The sequence below is a fragment of the Thunnus thynnus genome, chromosome 12, assembly GCF_963924715.1.
Source record: "Thunnus thynnus chromosome 12, fThuThy2.1, whole genome shotgun sequence".
NCBI lineage: Eukaryota > Metazoa > Chordata > Actinopteri > Scombriformes > Scombridae > Thunnus > Thunnus thynnus.
In genome coordinates, this window is record NC_089528.1 from 2035440 (window position 1) to 2045103 (window position 9664).

The following is a 9664-nucleotide window of genomic DNA, read 5'->3' on the forward strand; positions in this document are numbered from 1 at the left end:
AGGGAACTTGCATTATTCATTAGGACGTATTCCAGCCAATTGGAGTAGGTGGTCATTAATCATGCAGATTTTATGTAAATTTCTCCGGAAACAGCCTGCTGGAAGACAGAGGGGATTCTATGCTGTAAGGAAAGATGGATTTAGAGAAATCTAAACTTTAGGTGCAAAAATGTCACAGATATGTTTAAAATAGACTCAGTATTCATAAAAATGAGTCAAAAAAAGGCCATAATACCAGATATTGTATTCATTGTAAATAAAAGCCAAACCACGGCTCTGCAGACAATCAAAAATGCATTTTATGTGTAACTGAGCATTTTTATAACAATAATTATAATAATAATTTTAAAATTATATATATATATATAAAGAAGCCAATCTATTGAAAAGTCCAGGAACATGGATATTGACGTAAAACTAAACCCTTTTCTCTTATGAATTATTATTGTAAAATTCTGTATCCATTTTTACAGGACTGTTTCCTAAATCACTCAGTTGTAATTTGTTCAATATGTAGGTGTTGATGGCTCTGAGTGGTTTTATCAGTTTAGCAGCTGTTCTGGAATTTTCTTCCTTAGGCTACTCCTTGTCTTGATTATCTTGGTTTGTATAATCATTCTATATTCTTAATGTGGGTCCTATATTCCTGTCCAAATAACAGTTTTCCTCTTTTACATATTAGGAATTATATTTTATTTATTACAGCAATAACTGCAGATATTATTATATATTATAAAAAATATATATTCTTTTATATATTTTCAATATGTGCTGTAACAATTTATTAAAAATAAGCCAGTGGTAAGTGCAACATCTTTAGCTGCTAGAAGGGGACAGGAGATTAGTAGCACTCCGTGTGAAGTCTGCATACTGTACAGTTATAGGGATATGTGTATGTGTGTGTGTGTGTGTGTGTGTGTGTATGTGTGCATGTGTGCATGTGTGCTCTGGGGTTGCTCATTAAGGATCTGCAGTGGGGGTTCACAGTAAGAAAATGGCAGGCCATATGCAGCTTATCAAGGTCACGGGAACACACCTGCGCGTACACACACACACACACACACACACACACACACACACACACACACAAACACAAGCATGAGACAGGCTCTGTCCACACAGCCCAGTATCCTCACAGTTACATTTATATTGGACTGTACCACAGGTCATGATTCACGTCTGGTGCCACTGTTCAGTGTCAACACAGGAGGCTGGCTGGCGTATAGGTGTGTGCTATGTCTGACTTTCATGCAGGAGTACATGTCCTCAAAAACAAAAACAAACAAAAACAAAACCTAACCACGGTGACCACGATCTTTTCCTAACCTTGCCTAACCCTTACCAATTTTACATGCTCCCTTATTAGTGTGGGCATGGTGTGAGTCTCAGCCCTCATCCTCTCTGTGTGAAATGAACATGCTCCCTCCTGCAGTCCAAGGACATGCACATGGTTTGGAGACTCTAAAAAGGCCATAAGAACAGCAGAAGTGATAATCCCGACGGTGTGAACACAAGACTGTCTTTCCATCTGTGTTAGCCCTACAGTAGTCTAACCACCTGTCCACAATGGTTACAAGCTATTTGCACAATGCAAGTGAGAATGTGTACACAATATTTGGTGCAACACAACATCTTTTTCACAAAATCTTTTAAATCCATGCCACACACCCCTCCTCTCACTCATTAAGACTGGCTGGCTCAGTGGTATTATGAACTTTGACTCCAGTGGTCAGCAGTGTTGCCAGATTGGACGATTTTCCACCCAGCTGGGCTACTTTTTATTTAATTAGGTGGATAAAAATTGTTTTGGGTGGGTTGTGATAAATTGGACTTTTTATACCATTTAGGCTATTTCCATCGAATATCATATTTATGAATTTCTGATATAAATAGAATTCTTGTCAAAATCCAAGTCACAATTATGACTGGGAAAATATTTTTATGAAAGCTTTATATATCCACTTACTGTATACCCTGTCCTAACTTAAAATTGAAAACTGGGCTACTTTAATGATGATTGGGTTGGTTCTATGCTTTGATTGGGCTACTTTTTGTCAGTCTCCTTTGGCAAAACTGGTGGTCAGTGGTGAAGGAGCCAGATGGTTAACAGGGTCAGGAGGGAGACTGAGGAGGAGGAGCAGGGAGGTAGTGCCTGAGCAGAGAGAGGAGGTACATGCTGCATGTGGTCTTACAAAAGACACTTATCTGGACAAATAAGGAACATACTGTATGTCACACATTTGAAATGTCATAGTATGTATGTATACATGTGTGACAAATACTTGCATATACAGTGTACAGCATATGTAACAAGCACATACAATGACACACTATATATCATCGCATTTAACACTTTCTTACATTTGTCAATTCTCCTTATATGAATGACAATGTAGTTCCACAACCACAACCCTAAAGTTTTATAATGTATACATATTAATTTGGCCAAATAGTTTGTATATCTGTACATATATTGTTGGGCCGAGCAAGTGGCCAGAACAAAGGGTCTACACAGCAGCCTGACCCCAGGCCTTCATGGGGCTCCCACTGCCTAAGATCAGTGAAAAGAGTGCCAACTTAGACAATGAGAGTCTGAAAATGGACAAACTCGCACCTACATGTGACGTCTGGCTTGCTCCAACTCTCGTTCCCCATTGGACAAGACGTGCTGGCAATGCACAGGAAGTTCTGTGATGTCACTGAGGATATAAGAAATCAATGCTTTTTGTGTGGTTTGCGCTGCTTAAGGAAGCAAAACATTACGTACTATTGTTTTTGTTAAACACACAATGTGTAATTTCTGCTTCTAGGGGTCTCTCAATCAAAACAATAACAAAAAATTGAGTGCGATGACGCTGTGAGGTAGCATGGGATCATGGGAGTTGTTGTCTTCATTGTTAAACAACCAGCTAGCTTCTCAGGGATAGGATTACTCCATAATAAATATAATAAGACTGAATAAAGCAGTTTCACATAAAGCAGTTTCCGGTAGGGGCTGTGAGCTGAGCTGCTGCTAATGTTTGCTCAGCTTGTTTCTCTGACAACCTAAGATACAGACGTTCAGCAGGTTGTTACTGGGAGCCGAATTATCCACAGAGGTCTCCTCCTCTTCAAAACAAATGTAAACTGGATTAAAACTGGTAAAAACACTGAGTAAAGCAGTTTCACATTAAAAATCTGTGTTTCTCTGATGCTGTTCAGCAGATGCAGGTCGTAAGGAGGGAATCATAAAAATGTGACTTAAAACTGAATAAAAGTCAATTTATGACAGTTTCTGGTGGGCAACCACAACAGCAACATATTATCTTGTATGTGTTTACGCTTTGGTAGATGCCATTGTGGCGGGCAACCACAACCCCAAGGTTTGCATCTTATGCATGTATACTCTTTGGTAGAGGGGTATGATGCCATTGACAGACAACCAAATGAAACAAACCCTGACTTCAGGGTGGTGCTCTGTTATTATTAAATTCATATTAATAATTGTTATTGATTTTAGTCATTAATAATTATCCTTGATAATTATTACTCATTGCTAATAACCAAATCTGCTCCTAACTGAGTCAAAATAATGTAGTAAACTCCTTGATGGTTTAGTCCATCCTCATTGGTCAGTGTTTATAAAAGCTGCTTTTGTATTATTATGTTATATACATATGGAAATAATCATATAGATCTTTCAAATTATTTTGATATGGTCATATGATATGAAATACAGTATTGGCATATTTGTGGCCACTTATTTATTTCATATCTAAAGGTAATTGTAATAGGTGCGAGTAGAAAGAAGACAATTTGTATTACAGTCCTGCTCACTTTAATCAACAACATCTAAATGTAAAATCTTGCTGATCACACTATTAACCCTTATAAACTTTTCTTAAAAAATGGGAATGCAGATTGAGAGAGGAGATGAGGGAGGGCATGCAGCAGGAAGGAGAAAGAGGGAACGGAGTCAAACAGATGAAGAGAGTGGACAAAAAGAGGAAGGAGGAGAGGAAATTCAGGGAGGGAGAGGAGCTGGGGGGATGTGGGAGGATGGAGAGTGCTGAGATGGGACCTGGCCGTCTGTGTTGTTCTGTGTCAGTTGAAGGGCTTTTTCCATCATCTGCCAGCGTCCTGTAGAGAGAAACCTGCTGACGGCAGGAAGATCCTCTCAGCTGGGTCAAAGACTCCTCCACATGTTTCCTGCAGGACGTGTCAGAGCCTGTTAAAGACTGGAAGGCTGATATCATCAGAAGGCAATCTAGTGTGAAAACGGAGCTCTTTAGCCACTACTGTAGTGTTAGAACATAGACTGCAGATCAGATTTGTGAGGAGAATCATGGATTAGACGGGCTGTCAAATGCACCAACTCTAAGATTTGAAAACACAGATTCACAACATTTTGAAAAATATGGACTGGTTAATATTTCATCCAAAGTATTTTATAACGATTAACTTCAGTTTGTACACAAGCCAAGACAAGCACAGATATTCATATCCAGTGGTGGAATGTAACTAAGTACATTTACTCAAGTACTTAAGTACAAATTTGAGGTCCTTGTGCTTTACTTGAGTATTTCCATTTTATGCTAAATTGTACTTATACTCCACTACATTTCAGACAGAAATATTACACTTTATACTCCACTAAATTTGTTTCCAACTCATAGTTACTAGTTACTTTTCAGGTGAAGATTTTACATGAAACAATATATTTGAATATTCTAACTGTTGTTTAAATTGTCCACTCTTTTCTGTTTTAAATTTGCTATGCACTTTGTTTGAAAGGTGCTAAAGTGTATTATCATTATAATACTTATATAATATGATAATATGATAAGTACTATTACTATTATTCTACCCAAAGTATCTGAAATTGGCACCATATTGATAAACTACAACATTAAAATGTTCTTACAAGTATTTGTTAATGATCAAAACAAACAATATAATGTACTATAGTACTGTAACACTCTAAAAGAAGCCAGTCTGCATAATGAGTGCTTTTACTTTTGATACTTTAAGTACATCTTTCTGATAATACTCGAGAACTTTTACTTGTTATGGAGTAGTTTTAAATTACAGTATTTTTTACTTTTATTTAAGTAAAGGATCTGAATACTTCTTCCACAACTGTTCATATCATATATCAAAAAGTGACCTGTGTGTGTGGTTGAAGCCTATTTTTAGCTAAAAATTGCTTCTATTAGATGTGCCTTGATGAACTGATAGCCCAGTGAAGGAGAGGAAGTTGTGTTTGATCACACCTGACACCAACAGTTCAGAAAGCGTTTGCAGTGACATGGTGTGCACACGCAGATGCAATTTAATTTAAAATTAAAAATAAATAAATAATAATCTTTCACACATATTCACAAAAAACAAACAAACATGTATCATGTTATTGATACACCATGAGGTAAAAATCTAACAGATTTTAGTTTCCTTAAGTCCATGATAACCTGAATCCTTCTTATTATTCATGTGTCACTGCAATAACACACAACCTGTGTTAAAGAAGTCAGGCATCCTCATTCAGGACAGACCTTAAATGTAGAGGATGTATTACTTGTGTCACCAGTGGGGCTGATTACATGCTAAAACTTGTGCATTAATATATGTGGAGAAACAGAGTGATAAAGTGCTTTTAGGAGACAGGATCGAACTTATAACAGAAAACACTTTCTGGACACGGCCACACAGTGTCTAGTCTACACTTTCAAAGCAGTGAGAAAGTGAATTGCTAGACTTGAGGTTTATTCTTACAAGATAGTTTCTTTGATCATTTAGATTTGATACAGCATGTTGGAAATTATACTAAAATTCAATGATTGTTTGTTCTTTTGGCTGGTTTGATTTGAGTTAACCACAAGATGGTGCTACAGTGTAAAGCAAAGACAGGTAACAATACAGGTGACACAGATAATGGCCTGATTACAGAATGAGGCAGTTATCCTATAGGATGCCTTGTATGATGTTCTAAAGTATATATCAGGTGGTTTTCAACCTTTTGATTCAGCAGCATGCTGCTTGACTAAAGAAGAAGATTATGAAACATGAAGTCTGTGTGCGGTCCTCCTCCTTCAAGACGTTAAGACTTCCAAGCACCAGCACCAGCGTCAGTTTGATGGGTTTGAGGTGCCTCTTCATTTGATGCTATTGATTTTACAAAAATAATTTACTTAGTCTCTTTTTATAACTCTGTTTGTTGGAGAAATAAATGTTATCTCAAATGTATTTATGACATATTGGATAAGAAGGATGAGTCACTGACCTTTGGATCAGCACCAGCTGCAGCACACATAGGGGCAAATCCAGAAAAGGACTGCGTGCAGGTGCAAAAGAGACAAAAAGCGTGTAATTCACAAAGCAAATAGTGCCATGATGCCCCTGTGCCATTTGCATGTATGTAAATTAAGCAATATTCATAAATTCGGCGCAAAATTGGTCCCTTTATATGTAAATAAGCATCGTTCAAAAACCGTATAATTCACAAAGACCAGTGCTAATTGCCACACACAGTTAGAGTGGTGCTATTAACATCATTAACGTGGGAACATTAATTATCATCAGATCCTGACCAGTCCGGTGTCCGGTTATAGATGTCAAATACTAGAGAAGAAAAAGAAGCAAAACACATGAAAGTTGGTTTGTGATTGTGGAGACCTGTGTGTGTGTGCTCATCACTGTTAATTAGATAATTAATTAGAATAAGATACAGAATTTGAGGCTTTTGTGCTCTCTGCAGTTTTCATTATGGACCAATCTGTGTGCTGAAATGTGGAGGAAAGCCTGAAACACTGGAAACAGCTCTGCTCACTCCAACAGACGCAAAACAAGGGCAAATTGTACTCAGCTGCAAAACTTTATGGGCCTGTTTGCGCCGGCATATCATTAGCTCAAAATCTTTAGTGAATAAGACCTTAAAATGGGGCAGATTGCAGGTGCAAATGCTACGCAATTCACGGTGCTATTAGCGGACACAGTCCATTCGCTGTGGATTTGGCCCATAATGTATTCCCAAACTAGTGAACACCACCATCTGTTGGTCATCATAGCACATTACAAGGGTCAGACGTCTGTATGTGGGACAATTGCAGCCCAAAGTTACACCACCCTCACCTCACCTCACAGCACATCCACCACATGCCACTACCACAGGTCTATGTGTGGGACTAGAGACTCTTCAGTTGTTTTTTTGTTTCAAAAACCCAACAAACCCACTGTACACTACCTATCCAGCAGCAAACATGTAGACACAGTTAGAGACTGAGCTGGTGAACATAGAGCATTTCACAGCTAAACAGAACTAAAATGAGAATGAACTTACATTCATCAAGTGGACACAAACATGACTCCAAATGAATGTTGCTCTGTATCTGCTGGATATGTAAATGTGCAATTCTTTGCTTACACGTCAGCCATAGCGATGTTAGAAGGTGATTGCATGTCAGTGTTGTGTTCGAAGCTTGTTTCTGCTGCCTCCAAGTGGTCAAAAACAACAACAAAAACAAACAAACACAAAAACCAGTTCAAATGTATCTGTATTAGTAGAGAAATAGCCTTGGTTAGCTGGTTATAGCTCACATGGCATGTTTTGCTATCTATGCAACTGTTGACCTTAAGCACCTCGTCACAGACACAGATGTATGGAACTAACTGGAATTAACTGATGTGATGGCGGTGTGACCGACGTTTGTGGTAGTGGTTCCAACTTTGCAGTATCTCTGTCCATGTCTATGTCTACGTCTGTGTCATCATGTGGAGTGCAAGGGAAATATGTCTATGATCATCAGTTTCTTTTGGACATTTGTAACAAAGACTTTTGCTATGAGAAATATTGGCTGGGAGCTAAATCAGCTGAGCGAGGTTGGTCTGCTAGGCCAAATGTTAACCCATACAAACCAGCAGTTCAAACAATCATGTTGCCTAATGTTCTCTGGACAGCAAAATTGATTATATAACTCCCCCATCAGTGCTGGTCACTTGTTGACATGCAAGAGCTGTCTACATCCAATTGAGACATGTAGATATATGTACAGTATAACTTTATCCTTCCTGTTGTTGTTGCACAGCTGTGGGCTGGGAGGACCAGCGTTTCGTTTTTTTTGTGTATGCAAATACACAAGAAAATGACAATATTCTTAATCTTTAATCTTGAATCTTGAATCTTTTCTGAGTTTCAAGTTTAAGTTTTAGAATTAAGCTAAGTGTAGTTAACCTCAGCTTTAAAAAAAAAAACAGCGCTTATTTGGCTTCAACCAATCAGACCTACTGTAGCTCACGCTATGACATTATTTCTTCCTGCAGCAGCTCACCTTTTAGAAATACTTATGCATAACTAATCTGCATAGTAGCAAGCACCTGAGTAAGCAGTAATCTCTGTTCCATAGACATATGGAAAACTGCAGTGTCTAAAATTTACTCAAATGCAATCAGCATTGTATTTATCTGTGTAAACCTTCCATCTATTAAATATCCTGATGATATATCAATGTTTTATAGCCCTTGAGTCAGTAATATAATACATTTAGGGAGATTGAAGTGTGGGCTGTCTGCCTGCAAGGCTATACCAAGATGAAGCAATGATTGCCAAATGTTTCCTCAGGCCACTTATTAGTTTGAGGTCAACATCCAGTGTATAAAAAATATAATTTATTGATGTCATACTTTATATCCATCCATGAAAATATAATTGGCCCTAACAGTCAGTTATAACAATCACATTAACTCTGCATTCATTTTGTAGACCTAAATACGTGAATCACACAGCATGGCTTTAAGACTCAAAACACTGACAGATGAAACATTTTCATACATCACATAACATTCTGTAAGTAATACAGAGGAAAATCAATAAATATAAATGTAGAACCATCTCTAATATATAATATATACTGTGTTTGTATATATGTATCTTTAAAGGCTCATGGTTGTTTCAGTGTCCATTCATTGAAAAGGGTTCCAGTGTCTTTGACAACACAAATTAGAACAACACTCTGTCTGTTCCCCTCCAAATATGTCATACATTAACACAAGATATGGCTTCCACATACCATTCATGTCAGTCAGACAGACAGACAGACAGACAGACAGACAGACAGACAGAGGGAACACATTAAATAGCCAGGTTAATGTCTGTCTGTGTCACTGACAGTGCAGTGCCCTTTTAAACAAGGAAGTCCCACTGATAGTCCATCAATCTTCCCGGACAACAATTCATTAGAATGATACACATATAGATATGAATATAACATATCTAACACCGACACTCTTACAATGGAAGTAATTTTAAATCATCTGTGCATCTTCTTTGTAGCAGCTACATGTGTGTTACTATATGTTGTGTTGAAGGAAGCCTCCCAACACTTTGGAAAGTATGCATGTAGCCTAGCTTAGCACAAAGACTGGAAGCAGGGGGTAACTGCTAGCATAGCTCCATCAAAAGAGATACCTTCACAGCTCTTTGGGATTAATACTCCAGACAGAAGCAGGTAATAAAATATTTGACATATTCCCATGTAACTAACTGTTTTAGTCATTGCAAATTTACAGGATGTGACTCTGTGGACAAGAACAATTATGTGATCTCTGTCACCAGCTTAAGCACCGTCTTATCTAATTATTCAATTTGATATTAATATTACAATTATTAAATGATTTCATTTGATTTATGCAA